We start from the raw sequence: 23511 nt of genomic DNA, 5'->3' as shown, positions 1-23511 counted from the left end.
TAGCCTCTTGGACCTTGTTGGTTCTAACCAGTTTATCTCATAGCCTCAAGAGCTAATGTCATTTTTTAGAGGTTGTGTTCTGCCCATTTCCCTCCTGTTTCATAAAGATGATTATAAAAATATAAACTGTGTTAAACCATAAACCATTTTAAAGCACACTTAGGTGCTTTATAACTCATAATCTTATTTTAAAATATTTTTGGAGTTGAGTACATACCGTGTGCAGGATGTCAAGCTAGGTATGGCTGGTACTGTAAAGAAGCATTAATCAAAGGCCTATCTCCACTGAGCTTAGATGTCAGGGGGTGAAACAGGACAGATAAATGCAGGAAATATGATTCTCAATACCAGGTATCTTGAATAGTGTGAAATGAAAGCTACAAATAATTTGTTCCGTTTGTTAGGACAAAGCTTCTAAAGTAGGAAATGGTCATCGATCTGCTATAAAGTTACTGATAAGTGATTGAAATGTTAACTTTTTCTTTCTTTTACATTCTGTAATGCAAATTTAATGCTTTCAGTCAACTTTTAGTTGTTGAGTGCCTACTTCAAGTAAGAGATGATGATAGGTGTTAAAAGGAACATGGGAAGGAATTGCTGTTCCTGACCTCAAGGATCAAGAGAGATTCCTGAATGAATATTTCCCAAAGTAAGGGAAGTTATAACAGGAACAGCCTAAGCAGCCTGCTACGAGAGCACAGACAGAGTATTATGTTGGGTTCCACCAAAGGCCAAGGCTGAGACTAGAATGTGCATGAAAATGGTTTATCTGGGAGGTCACAGAAAGCACCAGCAGGGCAAGAGGGAAGTTAGGCAAGGAAGCAAGGCAGCCAGCAATAAAAGGTGCATTATTGAGCACATCCCTGCTGTGAGCAGCTGGGACTCAATCCTTTGGGGGAAGTCTGGGACACAGTATCGAAGATGCCTCAGTTATCCTAACTGAGGGACGAAGATACCTAGGTTTTTGTCCTTTGCTACTGCTACTGCTAAGTCGCTTCAGTTGTGTCCGACTCTGTGCGACCCCATAGACGGCAGCGTCCTTTAGCTTGATTCAATTCATTCATTGAGGCCTACTACTGGGAAATAAAAAGTTCTGGCTCTCAAAGTCTGCCCAGGTTTCAGGTGCAAGTAGAAGGCCTCAGGCAGCTGCTCCCAGCTGGAAGCCCATTTGCTTGGAGTTTATGAGAATGAAGTTCCTGGGGTGAAAGGGCAGGGTACTCAGAAGTTCCACAAGGGGAAAATACGATTCCAGATATGGTGATGGAAGAAGACTGTTGCGGGTAGTGGTATTTTAGTAAGGTCACACAAAAGGTAGTGATGGAGGAAAAGCTGCACCAGCAGTAGAACTGTCCACACGGAGATAGAGAGAGGCATGTAGTAGTCACTGGAGAGAAGCAAACCTGGGTAAAAACAAAGTTTAGGCTCTATGAAGAAGGAGGGATGGAGCGAAATAAAGCTAAAAGACAAACAGTAATCAGAATGAGAAGGGCTTCTTTACCTTTTTTTGGCCATGCCACATGACTTACAGGATCTATTTCTCTAACCAGGAATTGAACTTCAGGTCTCGGCAATGAAAGTACCAAGTCCTAACCACTGGACCACCAGGAATTCCCGAAAATGTCTCTTTAAATATACCATCAACCAACTTTAAACTCGCTTCTATAGGTGTTGAGGACACTGAATATGTTTGATTACTGGCATGATATTATTAAATTTTTATTTTAGCAAGACTACTCTGAAAACTTTGTCATAATGTTCAGAATGGAGTGGAGAAGGTAGATAGGAGGCCATCTCTATAGCCAGGGTGAGGCATAAGCAGTGGTGGTACCAGGGATTGACAGTAAGAACAGAGAAGGAATATAGGCAGAAGGCACTCTGAGAACGCTCCCAGGACTGGGTCCCAGAGAGGAAGATGGAGGAGCAGACGAGCATCCCACAGACAAAGACTAGTAACTCATGGGATCGATGTTACCTTTAACTGAGGTAACATTTCATAGTAGGAAGAAAAGGTTTTGTGGTTGGAAGTTGAATCCAGTAAATTCAAGATAGGCTGTTAATCTGGAGAGGTACAGCAAACAGTTGGAAAGTGTCCAACTCTTTGCGACCCCGTGGACTGTAGCTCGCCAGGCTCCTCTGTTCATGGGGATTCTCCAGGCAAGAATACTGGAGTGGGTTGCCATGCCTTCCTCCAGGGGATCTTCCCAACCCAGGGATCGAACCCAGGTTTCCTGCATTGCAGGCAGATTCTTTACTGTCTGAACCACAAGTGAAGTCCTTCCTTCTCTAACCGAATATAATTCATTTCTATGAAACAGAATATAGGAATTAAAAGTGTAAATTGAGGATAAACTACAAATGCATTGTTCATATCTTTGGGTAATGGCTAAAAGTACCTGAACCACTTGTATCCTGACTGCAGTGATTGACTGACTCCAGAAATATTTCCATTCTGTTCTGGGAGAGGAGCCACTAATGTTAAAGTATAAAAGAGAGCAGTCACTCAATTCACATTTGCTAAGCTCCTCTAATATTCTAAACTGACCACTTGAGTTCCTTTTCCAAAGTCTGTGTACCTGGTATTCTTCACCTCCAAATGCTTTGCAAAATATTTCTTGAGCAACTTTAGGCCATCTCTCTGCTGTTTTCTTTACTAAATCTCATCAGATAATTAGTGATAAGGACATGGGTTGAAACTTGTAAAGGTCTGATAAATAGCACTGTTTTTCTAGTTTGAGGGTTTTTTTTTTTTTAAAGGTGGGCCATTTTAAAGTATTTATTGAATATGTCACAATATTGCTTCTGTCTCATATCTAATTTTTTTGGCCACGAGGCATGTGGGATCTCGACTCCCTGACCAGGGATCGAACCTGCATCCCCAGCACTGGAAGGCAATGTCTCAACCACTGGACCACCAGAGAAGTCCCCTCATTTGAGTTTTGAATCAAAAGATATCAGGTCAATGAAGAACAACATATCACCTGTATTATATTACAGTCATCATCATTACCACCACCACAATAGTCATAACTGGTAAAGACTAGGTGAGGAACAACGGACATCCTAATGCTGAACCCCTGAATTAGACAGATTTATCCATCAAGTCAAATGCAAAAGTGGAGAACCACAAGCCTCCCTGTGTGGGAACCTACCTTGTAAAACAAACTTCAGACATTGAAAAGCCAACCGGAAATGATGCTTCCAGCATCAAAAGTAAAAGAGGAGAAAAGGGATAGAGCCAAGCCTGCCCAGTTCCTTATCCCATGTCTCCAACAAGTGAAGTCATTTATTCTTCAGTCACTTGTTTATTTAGATGACCCATATCCTGAAAACACAAAGGCATCTGAAAAAGACTTCCTTGTTCCCTCCCTTGCTTCTCCACCACTCACAAACTCATAGTTCAAGGACTTAAGAAAAATTGGAAAACAGAATCTAGAATTGGAAAAGTCCTCTGAGATCACATAGCCTGACCAGTCAGTACAGGGAAGTGCAGTGACTTTCCCAATGTCACACAGTTCCTTAGTGGAAGATCTCAGGCTTAGTGGAAGATCTTAAATTTGAAGAAGAAATCTTAAAAAAAAAAAAAAAAAAAGTTACTTGATTCCACAATTTTGTGCATCACTGAAAGGTCCCTTTGAGCAGAAACATCAGCCAGATGCTATAACTTTAAAAAGTTCCTAACCCAGGTGAAGGTGAAGGTGAAGTCGCTCAGTCATGTAGGAGGGAACTTAATGAAGCAGCAGACTATTGCATGGCTTTGCTTTGTCCTGATCTGAGCAATATTTTCTGAGGCCACCAGCAGTGTTTCTTCCTCTAGTCTAGAAAGACTCAGTCTTTTCTATTCAGTAAATTGCAAAAGATTTATCCTGTCCATTTGTTTCTGTGGAATCACTTTTAGCACAGAACATTCCAGATAGTAAGCATTCCATAAATGGCAAATGATGAATGAATGCATGAAGGCATAAATGAATAAAGTTTCTCTCATCCAAAAAGAGTACAAGATGGGGACTTCCCTGATGGTCTAGTGGCTAAGACTCTGTGTTCCCAATGCAGGGGGATTGGGTTTGACCTTGGTCAGGGAACTAGATTCCATATGCCGAAACTAAGAGTTTGCATGCTAAAAGATTCTGCATGCCACAATGAAGATCAAAGGTCCCCTGTGCTGCAATCAAGATTTAGTACAGCCAAATAAATAAATCACACCTCACTTATTTAAAAAAAAAAGTACAAGATTAAAAAAATCGATGCTGTCCCAGCTAAGGCAATAAAAAACTCTATAATAGAGAAATGCATCAACTTAGTTCTAAAAGCTTTTGTGTGAAATATTAACAGTTATTAACAAATATTAACAATTACCATTCAAACTGACAAGTGGAGAGAATGGAAAGGAAGACTGAGAGTAAAGAAGCAGCAGGAGAAAGATCCAATTGAGAAAAAAATGTAGTTAGGAGAGCTTCAGTATTTGTAAGGGACAGCCCTGACAACCCCAGTGAACCCCCAGATTGACAAAAAACATAAGCACTAAGCCAACTTCAGTTCTGAGCACAACATTTCCCTTCTGAATACCAGCCCTTGAGCATCTGAAGTCTGTAGGTATGCCAGGAACTTTACATATGCTATTTATCTATTTCAACCTTTACTACCACTGCATGAAGTAGATATTATAGACTCTGCCATAAAACATATACATTATGGACCTTCACAAATATTAAATTGAAATATCAAGTTTATGTTGTATAAATATATCTTTAAGCTTACATCGTTCTCTTAGGCTAAAAATGTTCCTTTTGCTCATTCTAATGTCAATCCATTAATTTAAAAAGTATTTATTAGGCAATAGGTGGAATAATACATTTCTACATGTATAAATGAACAACTTAGTAATAAAATTAATATAATCCTATTCAAAATAGCATCACAAGAAAAAAATACTTAGGAATAAACTTAACAAGAGAAATATAAGACTTGTACAAGGAAATTTTTAAAACTTTGCTGAAGAAAATAAAAATAAATGGAGAGATAGTCCAGGCCCATGGAAAGAAAGGCTCAGTATTGCTAAGGTGATTTTTCTCCCCATATTGATCCATAGATTCACTGTAATTCTTAATCAAAGTTTTAGCAGGATTTTTTTTTGTAGAAATTGACATTTGGTTGCAGAAATTTATATGAAAATACAAAACATCTAGAATAACCAAAATGATTTTGAGAAAGAATAATTTGTAGGACTTTGACTTCCCAATTTACAAACTTACCATAAAACTACAGTTATCAAGACAGTGTGGTACTGGCATAAATGCAGACATAGATCAGTGGAACAGAACTGATAGTCTAGAAATAAATCATTGTATTTACTGTCAACTGAGTTTTGACAAAAGCTCCAAGGCAATTCACTGGGGAAAAGATTCTGTTCAACAAGTGGTGTTTGGACAACTGAATGCAAAATTTAACTTAGGTCCTCATATCACATCATATACAAAAAGTAACTCAAAATGTGTCAAAGATTTAAATGCAAAAGTGAAAACAGTAACTAGATGAAAATTTAGGAGAAAATCTTTAAGATTTTTGGGTTAGGCAAAGATTTCTTAGCTATGACAGCAAAAGTATAGTGCATAATACCAGAAAAAATAACAAACTAGACCTCATAAAAATGAAAAACTTGTGGCGCTTCAAAACACATCATTACAAAAATGAAAAGATAAGCAACAGACTAGGAGAAACATTTGCAAACTTCATATCAGATTAAGGACTTGAGCTATATAGAGAGCTCTTACAGCTCAATAAGACAAAAAACTCAATCAACAAATGGGCAAAGACATGAACAGAGAGTTCACCAAAGAAGATATATACATAGCTAGTAGGTACATGAAGAGATGCTCAACATCATTACTCCTCAGAGAAATGCAAATTAAAACTGCAGTGAGATACCATTTTATACCCACTAGAATGGTTAGAAGACAGACAATAACAAATATTGGCCAAGATGTGAGGAAATGAGACCCCTCATCCAGGGTAGATAAGAACGTAAATGATACAGCCACTTGGGAAAACAATTTGTCAGTTTCTTAAAAAGTTAAATATAAAATTCCCATACAACCCAACAATTCTACTGTTAGGTATCTACCCAAGAGAAATGAGCACCTGTCCACACAAAGACCTGCACCAGAACGTTCATACCAACACATACTGGAAGCAACCCAAATGTCTATCAACTATTGAATGGGTACACAAAAGGTGCTCTATCCATACAGTGGAATGATATTCAGCAATAAAAAGGAACCAGGTAATTGATGAGCTTCAAAAACATCACACAAAATTAAATAAGCCAGACAGGGACCACATATTGTGAAACTCCATTTTTATAAAATTTCCCAAAAGTGGGCAAATTTATAGAGAAAGAAAGTAAAATTTGGCTGGAGGTACTAGCTAGGATTGGGCTTCCCTGGTGGCTCAGCAGTTAAGACTCTCCCTACAATGCAGGAGTTCAATAAGGAGGGCGACAATATACAGCCTTGACGTACTCCTTTTCCTATTTGGAACCAGTCTGTTGTTCCATGTCCAGTTCTAACTGTTGCCTCCTGGCCTGCATACAGGTTTCTCAAGAGGCAGGTCAGGTGGTTTGGTATTCCCATCTCTTTCAGAATTTTCCACAGTTTATTGTGATCCACACAGTCAAAGGTCAATAGTCAATAAAGCAGAAATAGATGTTTTTCTGGAACTCTCTTGCTTTTTCCATGATCCAGCGGGTGTTGGCAATTTGATCTCTGGTTCCTCTGCCTTTTCTAAAACCAGCTTGAACATCAGGAATTTCACGGTTCACAATTTGCCGAAGCCTGGCTTGGAGAATTTTGAGCATTACTTTACTAGCGTGTGAGATGAGTGCAATTGTGCGGTAGTTTGAGCATTCTTTGGCATTGCCTTTCTTTGAGATTAGAATGAAAACTGCCTTTTCCAGTCCCGTGGCCACTGCTGAGTTTTCCAAATTTGCTGGCATATTGAGCGCAACACTTTCACAGCATCATCTCTCAGGATTTGAAATAGCTCTATTGGAATTCCATCACCTCCACTAGCTTTGTTCATAGTGATGCTTTCTAAGGCCCACTTGACTTCACATTCCAGGATGTCTGGCTCTAGATGAGCAATCACACCATCGTGATTGTCCAGGTCATGAAGATCTTTTTTGTACAGTTCTTCTGTGTATTCTTGCCATCTCTTCTTAATATCTTCTGCTTTTGTTAAGTCCATACCATTTCTGTCCTTTATCAAGCCCATCTTTGCATGAAATGTTCCCTTGGTATTTCTAATTTTCTTGAAGAAGTCTCTAGTCTTTCCCATTCTGTTGTTTTCCTCTATTCTTTGTATTGATCGCTGAAGAAGGCTTTCTTATCTCTTCTTGCTATTCTTTGGAACTCTGCATTCAGATGCTTATATCTTTCCTTTTTTCCTTGGCTTTTCGCTTCTCTTCTTTTCACAGCTATTTGTAAGGCTTCCCCAGACAGCCATTTTGCTTTTTTGCATTTCTTTTCCATGGGGATGGTCTTGATCCCTGTTTCCTGTACAATGTCATGAACCTCATTCCATAGTTCATCAGGCACTCTATCTATCAGATCTAGGCCCTTAAATCTATTTCTCACTTCCACTGTATAATCATAAGGGATTTGATTTAGGTCATACCTGAATGGTCTAGCGGTTTTCCTTGCTTTCTTCTATTTCAGTCTGAATTTGGCATAGACATTACTTTGCCAACTAAGGTCCATCTAGTCAAGGTTATGGTTTTTCCAGTGGTCATGTATGGATGTGAGAGTTGGACTGTGAAGAAGGCTGAGCACCAAAGAATTGATGCTTTTGAACTGTGGTGTTGGAGAAGACTTGAGAGTCCCTTGGACTGCAAGGAGATCCAACCAGTCCATTCTGAAGGAGATCAGCCCTGGGATTTCTTTGGAAGGAACGATACTAAAGCTGAAACTCCAGTACTTTGGCCACCTCATGTGAAGAGTTGACTCACTGGAAAAGACTCTGATGCTGGGAGGGACTGGGGGCAGGAGGAGAAGGGGACGACCGAGGATGAGATGGCTGGATGGCATCACTGACTCTATGGACGCAAGTCTGAGTGAACTCCGGGAGTTGATGGTGGACAGGGAGGCCTGGCGTGCTGCAATTCATGGGGTCGCAAAGAGTCAGACACGACTGAGCGACTGAACTGAACTGAACTGAACAATGCAGGAGACCTGGGTTCCATCCCTGGGTTGGGAAGATCCCCTAGAGGAGGGCATGGCAACCCACTCTAGTACTCTTGTCTAGAGAATCCCATGGACAGAGGAGCCTGGCAGGCTCCAGTCCATAGGGTCGGAAAGAGTCGGACACGACTAAAGTGACTAAGCAGCAGCAGCAGCACAAGCTAGGATTAACTATAAATGAGAATGAGGGATCTTGCTAGGGGGATGAAAATGTTCTATAAAGGATTTATTGTGATGTTTGCACCACTTGGTGAATTTATTAAAAAATCACTGGATTCAAAAATCACTTGAAATAGGTAAATTTTATATGTACAATATACCTCAATGAAGTTGCTAATAAAAAAATTTTAATAACTTAGTAAAAGTCAGTGTATCATTTGATTCTAGATGGAATATACATCATCTCCTCAAATTCAAATCTTAAAAGTCATTTTTGAAACATTCCTCTTCTTCATTGCCATACAGATCAGGTTCTTCAGTGAACTTTACTGTATAAACTATTTCTTTAGTTTTCTTTCCAAAAGCCATTTTACTAATCCAGATCTTTCTTACTTCCTTACTTAATTTTATTATAATTTTAAGTGTTTTCCCTAACTGTATGTACTCCCTGTAGGTTAAACTGTAGATTACTAGATTAATTCTTAAATAACATTGTTTTTTATCAGGTTGCACTTTCTTACCCCAGACCTCTAATTGTTCTCATTGCAGGCAGTATACTGTGCAAACAATGGCTTTCCTGTTTGGAACCACCCTATATTTCCAATTTTATTTTCCATTCTTACTACAATTCCTTTACTCTATCAGATTGTCCTCATTGTCCCCTGTATTAGCTTCCTAGGGCTGCCGTGACAAATTGCTACAAACCAGGTGGCTGAAAACAACAGAAATACGTTCTCTTGCATTTCTGGAGGCAAGAAGTTTCAAAGCAAGGTTTCAGCAGAGCTGTGTTTCCTACTAAGAGTTTACTGGAGAATCCTTCATTGCTTCTTCCAGCTTTCAATGTTGCCGGCAAAATCCCTCATGTTCCTTGGCTTGTAAACATGTCCCTTTCCAGCTTCTGCCCGTGTCTTTCCATGGCCTTCCCCGAGGGCGCTTCTCTTCTGCTGCCGCTGCTAAGTCACGGCAGTCATATCCGACTCTGTGCGACCCCATAGACAGAAGCCCACTAGGCTCCCCCGTCCTTGGGATTCTCCAGGCAAGAACACTGGAGTGGGTTGCCATTTCCTTCTCCAATGCAGGAAAGTGAAAATGAAGTCACTCAGTCGTGTCTGACTCTTCACGACCCCATGGACTGCAGCCCACCAGGCTCCTCCGCCCTGGATTTCCAGGCAAGAGTACTGGAGTGGGGTGCCATTGCCTTCTCTGAATGCCTAGAAATATACAAAATGAAACTGAACAGCTTGTAGTGTCAGAAAATAAGGACATCCTCAAAAGTATTAAACACACATACACACACAAACACATCAACACTGATGGAAGCACATCAAAGGGGCACAAGAGCCAAGGGAAAGAGCTTCAAATTGTCAGCAATGACACAGAGTAAGAAACTAAATTAGCGTAGTACTGGATTGTTGTCCAAAACAAATATTATATATTAATGCATATATGTAGAATCTATAAAAATCATAGAAATGAACAGGGCAGAAAAAGATGCACAAATACAGAGAATGGACATGGGTTGGGGGGAGGGGGAAGGTTAACTGGAAGAATGGGATTGACATATACACACTACCATGTGTAGTATAGATAAGTAGTGGGAACCTGCTGTATAACACAGGGGATTCAGCTTGGTGTTCTGTGATTACCTAGATGGGGAGGATGGGGGGAGTGGTGGGAGGGAGATCCAAGAGGATCTCCCTCTTGGGAGAGGGAGAATTGACACACAGAGGGAGAATTGACTCACAGAGTCAATTCACTTGTTTGTACAGCAGAAATTAACACAACATTGCAAATCAACTATACCCAAATAAAAAGCCTAATATACAAATCATGAGTCTATACTGATATAAATAAATGATTCTGCAAATAAACATATGAGAGAAAAGAAACAAATCTTCCATGCAGAAGAATTCTAAATTCTTTATGTAGGCTCTCTATCATCAGGAGGGAGAGCATCATTGCCTATTTTTAAGTGTGAGGTAAACATAGTGATTTCCTTCCTAAGTGTAGAATGGAACGAAAAAGCAGGTAAGGGTAACTTTACAGTAGAAAGTCCCTAAACACTCCCTAAGTCAGGTGATCAAGGTCAACATCAATAGTCATTAATCATGATCAGTGCAATGAAAAAAGCACGGTACTTCTCCAGTCCTCCTACCCCCAACATAATTGCAATCTAATCATGAGGAAAGCATCAACTCACAGTAGAGACCTACACTACAAAATGGCACCATCAAAGAATGGTCAGAATGGCCACCATCAAAATGTCTACAAAAAACAAGTGCTGAATGGAATGTGGAGAAAATGGAACCCTTCTACACTGTTGCTGGGAATGTAAACTGATGCAACCACTATGGAGAACAGAACGGAAGTTCCTTAAAAAACTAAAAATAGAGCTACTATATGACCCAGAAATCCCATTCCTGAGCATATACTCAGAGAAAACCATGATTCCAGAAGATACATACACCTCAATGTTCATTGCAGCACTATTTACAATTGCCAGGAAATGGAAACAAACTAAGTGTCCATTGACAGAGCAGTGGATAAAGGACTTGTGACACATATACACAATGGAGTATGACTCAGCCATAAAAAGGAATGAAACTGAGCCATTTCTAGAGATGCAGGTGAACCTAGAAACTGTCATACAGAGTGAAGTAAGGCAGAAAGAAGAAATACCATATATTATCACATATGGCCACCTCATGCGAAGAGTTGACTCATTGGAAAAGACTCTGATGCTGGGAGGGATTGGGGGCACGAGGAGAAGGGGACAAAGAGGATGAGATGGCTGGATGGCATCACTGACTCGATGGACGTGAGTCTGAGTGAACTCCTGGAGATGGTGATGGACAGGGAGGCCTGGCGTGCTGCGATTCATGGGGTCGCAAAGAATCGGACACCACTGAGCGACTGAACTGAACTGAACTGAACATGTATGTATGGAATCTAGAAAACTAGTACAGATGCATCTATTTGCTAAGCAGCAATCAAGACACAAAGGTAAGAAAAATATATGCACACCAAGGTTGGGGGTGGGGTGGGATGAACTGGAAGGTTGGGAATGACATATATATGCTATTATGTATAAAATAGATAGCTAATGACAACCTACTGTATAGCACATGGAACTCTACTCAACACTCTGTAGAGACCTAGATGGGAAAGAAATCCAAATATATAGGCTTCCCAAGTGACTCAGTGGTAAAGAATCTGCCTACCAAGCATGAGGTGCATGTTTGATCCCTGAGTCAGGAAGATCCCCTGGAGAAGGAAATGGCAATCTACTCCAGTATTCCTGCTTGGGAAATCCCATGAACAGAGGAGCTTGGCATCATCTCATCTCGAGATTCTAAACTTAGTCATACCTATAAACACACTTTATGCAAATAAAATCATGTTCAAAGATTCCAGGCAAATATATCTTTTGGGATGCCACCGTTAAATCCACGATATCACCTGAACACCCTATGTCCTTTTTATACTTTTGGCCATGTCCTCTCCACATTTGTAATTTCCCTTCCATTGCTTTTTCCAGATCCTGATCTCATTCTTAGTATAGGTCACCAAGCTTCTCCTATTCAGAACGGCCTGTATTAGTCTCTCCTTTTCTGAACTCCTGTAGCACTCACTGGTCCCTCCACTGCTGCATTGTTTATGTTCATGTCTGCAGGTCCTTTTTGCCAACCAGGGGCTTCCCTGGTGACTCAGCTGGCAAAGAATCCTCCTGTAATGCAGGAGACCTGGGTTCGATCCCTGGGTTGGGAAGATCCCTTGGAGAAGGGAACGGCTACCCACTGCAGTATTCTGGCCTAGAGAATTCCATGGACTGTATAGTCCATGGGTTTGCAAAGAGTCAGACATGACTGAGTGACTTTCACTTTGCCAACCAGATTTTAATCTCCTGTAAGGAGAGCTCAAACTCTAAAGCAGTGGGTCTCAGTCCTGGCTGCATATTGGAATTACCCAGGGATCTTTAAAAAGACAATCTTATTCGTGTCCCATCCCCAAAGGTTCTAATTTAACTGGGGGTGTGTCATAGGCATGAATATTTTTAAAATTCTTCTTTACTTCATTCTGGTGACTTCCCTGGTGGCTCAGACAGAAAATCGTCTATCTATAATGCAGGAGACCCAGGTTCGATCCCTGGGTCGGGAAGATCCCTGGAGAAGGAAATGGCAACCCACTCCAGTATTATTGCCTGGAAAATCCCATGGACAGAGGAGCCTGGTAGGCTACAGTCCATGGGGTCACAAAGAGTCGGACACAACTGAGCAACTTCACTTCACTTCACTTACTTCATTCTAACGTGCAGCCAAGATTGAGAAGTCATAATTTTAAAGCACATTTTCTCAATCAGGAGGGCTAAAATTGGTCCTTAGGGTAAGGTTGGGATAGAAAAATCTTAAGATATTACAATGGTTTGTCATTTTCAAAAGGCCCAATATATAAGCAGATAAATAGTATACATCTATGGTGCTAAAATGTCATTGGGGAGGGAGGAGTTAGGGGGAAAATGTCTAAAATGGTTTTTTAGGGGGCAATAATGAAAAATATGTTGAGAAATGCTGCTCTAAAGTATATCAAAATCACCCATGGACCTTGGTACACTGAATGTGGCCAAGACTGCAGAGATTGTAATTCAGGAGTTGGGGCTGTGACCCCAAGTTCTGTATTTTGGATAACAATTACAAAATCTGCATGCTTACAATATACCAAGTACTCTCCTGAATGCACCCAACCATTATTTTCACTTGACAGATGAAGAAACAGAGGCAACACAGAACCATTTTCCCAACTCACTCAGCAAGTAAAAGAAAAGGTTTGAACCCAGGTATTCGTGCTCACATACTTAACCCCTAATTCCATAGCCTCAAGCACCAGAGCTTATGCTAGGGGCAGGAAACATGCCACATAATTCTCTTCTATTCCTTCCACAAGGAACAGAAGGCGTCATATATAGACGAGGGCAAAGAACACTTGTTGAATTAATGTGTTTGTCTCTCAGTCATGTCCAGCTCTTTGCGACCCCGTGGATTATAGCCAATCAGGATCCTCTGTCCATGGGATTTTCCAGGCAAGAATACTGGAGTGGGTTGCCATTCCTTTCTCCAGGGATATTCCTGACCCAGGGATTGAATCCAGGTCTCCTGCCACACACAGAATCTTTACCATCTGAGCCATCAGGGAAGCCCATGATACAAATAAAGAACCAAAGAACAGCCAGTCAGACAACAGCAGGACTACAGGGCACCCTGTATCAAGATCATCAGTCAGGGCCACAAGGGTTAGATTCCATTGGTTAGCTGGGTTAGTTATGAACCTGGTTAAATGGACAAGGATAAGCCTTTGTGCTTAGGGGATCACCCTGGTGATTCAGTGGTTAAGACTCCACACTCCCAATGCAGAGGGCTTGGGTTCCATCCCTGGTCCGAGAATTAGATCCCACATGCCACAATTAAAAAGATCCCATGTGCAACTAAGAACCAGTGCAGCCAAATAAGTAAATAATTAAAAAAAAAAAAAAGACTTTGTGCTTAGTCCGAAAGGTATAGGTAGTACTTGAGAAATCTCCAGTATATTACAACTATTAACCCAAAGTAAAACCAACAAAAATCTCAAAATGTTCATTCTCACTGTTTCAAAGCCTTGATGGTTTTGGGTTCCTTGAGACCAGGGGTTCTTAACTTTACTTAAATTCCCAAGGACTCCTTTGGCAATCATATGCGAAGTCATGTCATGTGTTCAGAAAATTACTCGGGAAAGGTTGAAACCTATGGACCACTTCTCAGGATAATGTTTCTAAAGTGTAAAGGTAGGAGATGACAAAGGCAACCAACCATGTTGAACTACATTTCTCAAAATACTTTTTTAACATGTGATATTTGTGTTCCCTTATTAATATCTTTAAAAAGGTCTATGATCAGTCTGAAAACAACTGTAATTTGAAGTTGTGATGGGTGTAAATAATATTTCAAGCTATCCATAACAACTAAAATGTGATACAGGAACATCTGTGCTTTCTGTTGGTGACAAAGAATCATGGATACTTCAAACGCTAATGTGGTTTGTTGCCAAATTCACAGTAGAAAGAAATGCTCATTCTCAGTTAAAAGTTAGTGAAAATAAAAATGTAAATGTTTTGGGCTTCCCTGATAGCTCAGTCGGTAAAGAATCTGCCTGCAATGCGGGAGACCTGGGTTCGATCCCTGGGTTGGGAAGATCCTCTGGAGAAGGGAAAGGCTACTCACTCCAGTATCCTGGCCAGGAGAATTCCATGGATTGTATAGTCCATGGGGTCGCAAAGAATCAGACACAACTGAGCAACTTTCACTTTCACTTTCCCATCCATGGACCCTTTGGGTGGAGCTGTGGATCCCAAGTTAAAATATTTGCTATTTAGGGACTTCCGTAGGGCTTCCCTGGTGGCTCAGAGGTTAAAACGTCTGCCTGCAATTCGAGAGACCTGGGTTCGATCCCTGGGTCGGGAAGATCCCCTGAAGGAAATGGCAACCCACTCCAGTACTCTTGCCTGGAGAATCCCATGGACGGAGGATCCTGGTGGGCTACAGTTCACAAGGTCACAGAGTCGGACACGACTGAGCGATTTCACTCACTCCCTTGGCATCCCAGTTGTTAAGGCTCCATGTTTCCAATGCAGTGGGGTGTGTGTTCAATCTCTGGTTGGGGAAATAAGATCTCACATGATGTGTGTGTAGCCAAAAAATTAAAAACAAACAAACAACCCTGCTTTTTAACTCCAATGGCCTAGCCCTATCTCCTTTATCCTGCCCAGCGTGGCCTGTCTTGATTTAGAGAAACTCCACAGACCAGCTCCACCATTGTCAAAACTTCTGGCCAGGAAAGATTCTCCAGAAGTACAGGACACAGTCTCCGAACTCATCAGCCGCTTTGGACAGAGTGACCCTTATACTGACTGGAACTGAGAAGTGTTGTGGGGGAGGATTAGTTAGAAAAGAATTTCGAGGAAATTTCCTGGTGGTCCACCACTTAGAACTCCATGCCTTTACTCCCAAGGGCCCAGGGTTCGATTCCTGGTCAAGGAATGAAGATCTTGCAAGCCACACTGTGTGGCCAAAATAAAAGAAAAAAGAAAAGCATTTCTGAAGCTTTTTTCTTCCCTTTGCTTAACGACTAACTGTGGAATCTAGGGGAAAAAATGCAGAATCCTAGTCACTCTCACAAATCCCCTAACCCCAACACACCTTTCTCTACACACACACACACATACATACACACATGCTCACACCTCAGAGTTTCTAATTCAGTGAGTCGGGGTGGGGCCTTGGAAGCTGCATTTAAATGATCCTACCAGGTAATTAAGCTGTTGCTGACCAGATGCATTAGACCAGCTTACCAGAAACCTCTTTTGAGAGCAATTTATGTTTCCAAATGGAAGAAAAAGAAGCAAGCATCAAAGCCTTTCAGAACATTTCCCAATAGCTGCCTGGCCGGCCCCTTAGGTGACTGATTTAGAGCAGACAGCAGCCTAACTCAAAAGGTTCGCTATCAGGGCAGAGCAGTTTACATTCCCATCAGAAATGAAATCTCTGACTAAATTTTCCTCTTTTGCGAAATGGAAATATTCTCCCTTTTTTTCTCTCTCATCTCCCCTGTTTTCCCCTCAGGATTCTGCACAGACTAAAAGGAATACATGATTCACTGAGACGCTTGAACTCTTAACAAAGGAGCCAAATAAACACACTGATGTTTCAAAAACCCCATAACTTGGGAGCACAAAGTCTAAGGATTTCTTGGATTCTGGAGGCTTGTTGTTCCACAGTGCCTGGGATAACTCCTTTATCTTATCTGCAATAACTTCATCTGTAATCTGGAAGATAACTTCAGTCTGTGCTAAGAGAACAATGATATAAGCCTCTCTTTCATTTGACCCTTGACCTTTATCTGCAAGAAACACAGGAGGGAGGCTTGTGACTTCCTGATCCTTTTATATCTTTAGTCTCACCAGTCAAGACTTTATTAGAAACTTAACTAAAGCCACCTAGACTCTATCTAGCACACAGGTGGTAAGATTCTTTATTCTGAACAGAATCAGTCTAAATTGACAGGTTGGAATTGTAATTTTTAAATTTTAACAAAGAAGCAAAATACATTTTACTAACATATTAAATACATTTTTTATATAAAACATGATACTAAATGGTATTTATTAGCAGTTAGAATGTAATTTTTTTTTCTCCTCCTCTTGTTATAGGGCTATTTAAGTTAATTTAATTTATCAGTGTTTTAAGTTTTTAAAAGTTTCTTATTTAATGGATGATTGGTCAGTGAAATGTATAGAGTTTATGAACTTCTCTCCAGTGTTCCATCCACTTATAATGATGTCATTTATTACTACTTTTTCTCCCCTGATATCTCGCCAGTGCTTACAACAAAGTCTGACACAGATATTTGTTGAATAAATTTTGAACAAGGCACTGTATTTACTACTTTATTATAGTTAATCTCATTTGATCTGATTAATTAAATAGTATTCATTAAATTCTATGAGGTCAATTAGTATTATTATCACAACCTCATTTTATAAACTAAAAAACATGAGTCTAAAAAACACTGAATGAATTTATAAGACTTCAGAGAATCACTGGAAAACCTAACACTAAAACTTGAAGTTGGTTAGGCATATGGGTTTATAATTGTTGAATCCAGGGGTCAGCAAATTATGACCAGAGGTCAAATCTGGCCCACTGCCTGTTTTATTAAACACAACTCACTGATTTATGACTCTGAAAAGTGAAAGTTGCTCACTCGTGTCTGACTGTTTGCAACCCTATGGACTATACAGTCCATGGAATTCTCCAGACCAGAATACTGCAGAGGGTATCACTTCCCTTCTCCAGGGGATCTTCCCAATCCAGGGATCAAACCCAGGTGTCCCATATTGCAGACGGATTCATTACCAGCTGAGCCACGAGGGAAACCCATGACTCTGAAAGATGACCTGAAATTAGGAATATTACAAACTTCAAATCCTTCTTTTCTAAGCCTCAATAAAGAATAAATATGCTGAAAATGTTTGTCAATCTTCTTATGTTGACAGTATGTTGATAGATAAATTGTGTTTATAGTTGTCAGATCAATCAGATCTTAAAACATTAAAATATATTGACACTTACTAACATATTTTTTAATCCTCTGTCCTGATTGATATATAAGAAACAGGCACAAGAGAAAGCATAAGTGAAGATCGAATCCAAGAAGGATGCAGAATCCAAAGGCAAGAGAAATCACTGAGTTTCATACCTGGGATGGACTAAGAACTAGCAAGCTCTCAGGGCCCATGGCCACTTAGTCCTCCCTCTTTCCAAAGCCACACGATCTCTCTCTTGGGGCTCCCTGATGTTTATCAAACAAAGACAGCCTACAATGAATACCCCGAAGTAGTGGCATCTATGGCTATATGACTTTATTCATCTAGCTCCTGTGGCCATTCACAGTCTCTGGGTCAATTCCTTGTTCAAGCATCTAATGCACAGTTTCTGTGGGAACATGTGATAAAAAAGGTCTGTCTCTTCCCATGTTATGGAGGGTCAGATCTCCAAGAAGTGTGTATGGAGGAGAATAAATGATTGTCATCACTAAAATGCCCTATTAAAATGATTCTTAGCGTGATGGGGATGGGTACTTATTCCTCAGATTGCACAGTAACACTGTAATGAACCACTATTTCTCATAGGAGTAGATCATGTCCTTTGGTTTTGCTTGTCTGGATAAAATGTAGAAAACTACGCTTTAGTGTGATTCATAATAATGTACTATGTTTAGAAGAAAAGGTTTTGTTGTTTGCAGAAATTTGTATTTGGAACTAATGCAAAGCTTCCCTGGTGGCTCAGTGGTAAAGAATATGCAGGAGGCCCAGGAGACGTGGGTTTGATCCCTGGGTCGGGAAGATCCCCTGGAGAAGGGAATGGCAACCCACTCCAGTGTTCTTGCCTGGAGAATTCCATGGACAGAGGAGCCTGGTAGGCTACAGTCCATGGGGTCACAAAGAGTTGGACAAGACTTAGTGACTGAGGGCAATGCAAACACATGATAAATGCGGTTCCTTGAAATATCTAACTTGGTCTATGTTCTTAAATGACTGATAATTAAATGCAGTCATTGAGATGATGATTTCATTATTTTGACGTGCTGTAAATGCCACTTTTTTTTTAGTTTCTTAATCTCGCCTACATATTTGCTTCCCTTCTGTGTATTTCTTATAATATTTATGCTTAGCAAAATGGGAATACCAATAACCACTATAATTTTATAGGCCTATCAAACAGCAGAATGACTAGTCTATTGGTAGACCTTAATGATATTACCATGTCTCTGTCCCAGTACACCGTTAGCAATTTTCCAACACATTCACAGGGTTACATTTATAATGCAGTATTAATCCATTTGTAAACTCACATCTGAGGTCGTAACGTTGACCTGCAGAATTAACAGTATACTTGTGCTGTTCATTCAGCAGCTAAGTATAACCACCAATTATTTTATAATTATTTTGATGAGTGTAGTTTCTTTTGTACATGAAAATGATAATCCTTTCCCAGCTGAACTTACACTTGGATTCTTTTCCCTTGTGAAAAAAAAGACTTACATTTGTAAATTAGTTGATCCAGACTGGTGGTGTTTTCCCAGACTAAAGTACAGTGTTTTCCTCTGTAAAATTCTACTTTATTCTCTGATTTTGAACTATGTAATTATCATGTGTCTGTGCATCAGGTAACATTTGCTGAGTGCCTACAATACTCAAAGCATTGCTAGAAATTTGGAGTAAAAAAGTGAATAAGATAATCACTGTCCTCAAAGAGCTTCTATTTGTTAGGGAGCAGCCACTAAGCAATGTAAACCTGATTAATTGTGACACATGTTATAACAGACTAGAGGGATGGACAAATGCCATGGAAGAACTGAAAAAGAGACTATAAATTATTCTGGGAGTGAGACAAGGAAAAAATGCATATGACATGACCTTTGAGTTTGGCTTTGAAGGAAGAAAGAAAAATTCAGGTGAAAGAGAACAACATGAGTATGGTGACCTGAGGCAAAATGAGTTAGTGAAAGGAATGTGTCTAGGATCAGTTCAGTTCAGTTCAGTCGCTCAGTCGTGTCCGACTCTTTGAGACCCATGGACTGCAGCATGCCAGGCTTCCCTGTCCATCACCAATTCCTGGAGCTTGCTCAAATTCATGTCCATCAAAGTTGGTGATGCCATCCAACCATCTCATCCTCTGTTGTCCCCTTTTCCTGCCTTCAATCTTTCCCAGCATCAGGGTCTTTTCTGATGAGTCAGTTCTTCACATCAGGTGGCCAAAGCATTGGAGCTTCAGCTTCAGCATCAGTCCTTCCAATGAATATTCAGGACTGATTTTCTTTAGGATTGACTGGTTTGATCTCTTTGCTGTCCAAGGGACTCTCAGGAGTCTTCTCCAACACCACAGTTCAAAAGCATCATTCTTCAGCGTTCAATTTTCTTTATGGTCCAAGTCTCACATCCATACAGGACTACTGGAAAAACCACAGCTGTAACTATACGGACCTTTCTGGTAAAGTAATGTCTTTGCTTTTTAATATGCTATGTAGGATAGATGAAACATATCAGAGAAAGAGGTAAGAAGTAAGGCTGAATAAATGTGACCATGGTAAAAGAAGCTTTGTATGCCACTGTATATCATTCAAATGGATCATTAAGACAATGGAAAACCACTGCAAGCTTTCAATTTAGGAATTTACAAAAACATATCTGTATTTTAGAAAAATAATACATGTGGCAATGTGGAAGACTGATCAAATTGCAGTGAATTCCATGAATATTCATCTAGTATTAATCTAGTTTTCCTCATTCTGTAATAAAGATGTTTATCTACTTATTAATTCAACAACTACCATGGGCCAAGAATCCTGTACTGAGTTATCATGACCAAATATTTATCACTACTGTTGATTAACTAATGTTCAATTCCTTTCAACTTCAAGAAACCCTAATATTCTTATAATTTCCTTGGTACTAAATCTACAAGTGTGACTCTCCGTAGTAGTTAAGCCTTATTACATCAAGTTTGCTTCTTAGCGTTTATAATTATGCAGTATGGAGGTGAATATCATTATTCAAATTATTTTAAAACTTTCAAAAAGAGAGAAAACAGAAATTACCAATATCAGAAATGAAAGAGAAAATATTATTACAGATCTTATGGACATTAGGAAGACAGAAGGAAAAATTATTAACCACTTAATGCTAACAATTCCAAACAACTTATATAAAATGAACAAATTTCTGGAGAGGTACAAAACAGGCTAAAACTAAGAAAAGAAGAGACAGAAAACCTGAACCATCCTATAGCCATACAACTAGAATTTCATAGTTTAAAAATATTCCCAGGACCCTCCTTGTGGCCCAGTGGCTAGGACTCTGCACTCCCAGTGCAGAGGGCCTGGGTTTGATCCCTGGTGGGGAAACTAGATCCCACAAGCCACAACTAAGAGTTTGTACGCCACAACTAAAGAACTCTGATGCTGCAACGAAACCCTGCAACGAAGATCCCCCATGCCACGACTAAGACCTAGTGCAGCCAAATATATATATATTTATTTATTTATTTATGTAATAGACAGTATTTTAAAAATTTAAAAAGTAAAAGTATTCTCACGGGGACTTCCTTGGCAGTCCAGTGGTTAAGTAAGACTGCGTACTTCCACTGCAGAGACACGGGTTCGATTTGTGATTGGGGAGCTAAGATCCCACAAGGTACACACAGCATGGGCAAAAAAAAAAAAAGTATTTTCACAAAGAGAACTCCAGGTCCAGATGGCTTCACTGAATTCTACTGAATACTTTAAAAAAAATAGCAAATTCACACAAACTCTTTAAGAAAATAAAGGAAGAGGAGGGGATACTTAATCAATTCATTTCACAACAACAGCCTTACTGTGATACCAAAGTCAGCCAGGAGTATGACAAGAAAACTATAAATAAACTTGCCAACAGATTCAAAAGCTCTCAACAAAATATTAACAAGTCGGATCCAGCCATGAACAAAAAGGATACTACATCAAGACAAAGTGGGATTTATCCCAGAAACATGAGTCAGGTTTAATGTTAAAATTACTTTTAAAGTTTAAAGCTTGAGATTTAGAATTAACATAGAGCTTCTATAAGCATATATGGGGTATATAATTGATAGAAGAATACTAATCCTCAAAACTGTTGTCTTATTTTCTTTAGCTTAATGGACTGGGACCTAGTCAGATGTATGGAGAGGACTGTGCAACTCAGGTCTAGAAAGTCTGTGGATGACATACCCCCCACCCCCATCACAATGATTGGTTCCTGTGTGGGTCCTGTCATAGCAAAGTTGGGCAAAGGGAATTTTTCTCTTACTCTGGAGTCTGACTCATACATATGTTATCTCTTGAATTGCTGCAACTGTTTTGCTGTGAGTGAAGCTGACATGTTAAAAAGGCCAGTGAGAGGATCATAAAAAGAAAATATAGAGATGAAGTTCATATCAAACCTTCACAAAGCCCTTTATACATCTGAACTTGTTGATAGAATTCAATTAATTTCAATCTTGGACAGATTATTTTTTATTAACTAAGTAATAAGTAACCAAAGAAGAAAAAAATATGAAAGTACAGATAAGCCCACTTTACTTCCATTGCTGTTAGATTTACCACAGAAATTTGTTCATAATATTTAACTTACAAAACCTGAAATTAATATCTGCATCACTTTCCTGAACAATATAGTGTCTAGAACACTTTAATTCTGATAATTTATAGCTGCATATTTTAGGTGTATCTTTTTTTTTTAGGTATATCTTTTTTTAAGCCCCTCAAAAATTTTTTTTACAATGCTTACTTAGATTTATCCATATTTTACATTTTGTTTTTTCACCTCTTCCTGAACCCAGACCATCAGTTTGGGATGTTTTTCCATCTGAAGCACATATTTTAGAGCTTGAGTTCAGTTCAGTTCAGTTGCTCAGTCATGTCCGACTCTTTGCGACCCCATGAATTGCAGCACGCCAGGCCTCCCTGTCCATCACCAACTCCCGGAGTTCACTCAAACTCATGTCCATCGAGTCGGTGATGCCATCCAGACATCTCATCCTCTGTTGTCCCCTTCTCCTCCTGCCCCCAACCCCTCCCAGCATCAGAGTCTTTTCCAATGAGTCAACTCTTCGCATGAGGTGCCCAAAGTACTGGGGTTTCAGCTTTAGCATCATTCCTTCCAAAGAACACACAGGACTGATCTCCTTCAGAATGGACTGGTTGGATCTCCTTGCAGTCCAAGGGACTCTCAAGAGTCTTCTCCAACACCACAGTTCAAAAGCATCAATTCTTTTTCACTCAGCTTTCTTCACAGTCCAACTCTCACATCCATACATGACTACTGGAAAAACCATAGAGCTTAGGTTAGGGATTATTCATTGCAAACTTGCAATTTTTATTTGTCTGAAATGCCTCAGTTTTGCCTTGGTTTTGAAATATATTTTTGATAGGCATACAATTCCAGTGTGAGAGTTATTTTCTTTTTAGCACTTTAGATTATTCTTCCTATTGCTTTCCATGGTTGTTCTCAGTCTGTCTTTTCTTGGTAATCTTCTTTTAAGTTTCCTTGTCATTGATGTTCTACATTTATCTACAATGTGGCTGGCTGTGTTTTTTCTCTTAATTTATCCTATTTGAGAATTAATGCACATTTGAATATTTAGATATAGTTCATTAGCTCTGGAAAGTTCACTGCTATTAACTCTTTTAATGTTTCCTCTGCCCGATTCTCTCTCATTTCTTCTTGGAATTCCAGTTTGATGTATGTGAAATCTTTTCACTGTCATTTTTGCCTTTGTGTCTCTTTATATTTTCTGTCTCTTTATATCTCTGTACTACATCCTGGCTAATTTTCAGTACTATCTTCCAGTTCACTAATTCTGATTTCAACAGTGTCTAATCTGCTTCTAAACCAACCTATTGATTTTTTTCAAGTATTACATTTCTTTTTCACCTCCAGAGGTTATATGTGATTGATTTTCAAATTAGCTTGGTTATCTTTTAGTCTATTATTTTTTTAAACATAGCAAACATT

The sequence above is a fragment of the Oryx dammah genome, unplaced genomic scaffold, assembly GCF_014754425.2.
Source record: "Oryx dammah isolate SB20612 unplaced genomic scaffold, SCBI_Odam_1.1 HiC_scaffold_2, whole genome shotgun sequence".
NCBI lineage: Eukaryota > Metazoa > Chordata > Mammalia > Artiodactyla > Bovidae > Oryx > Oryx dammah.
Note: the sequence above shows the minus strand (reverse complement) of the source record.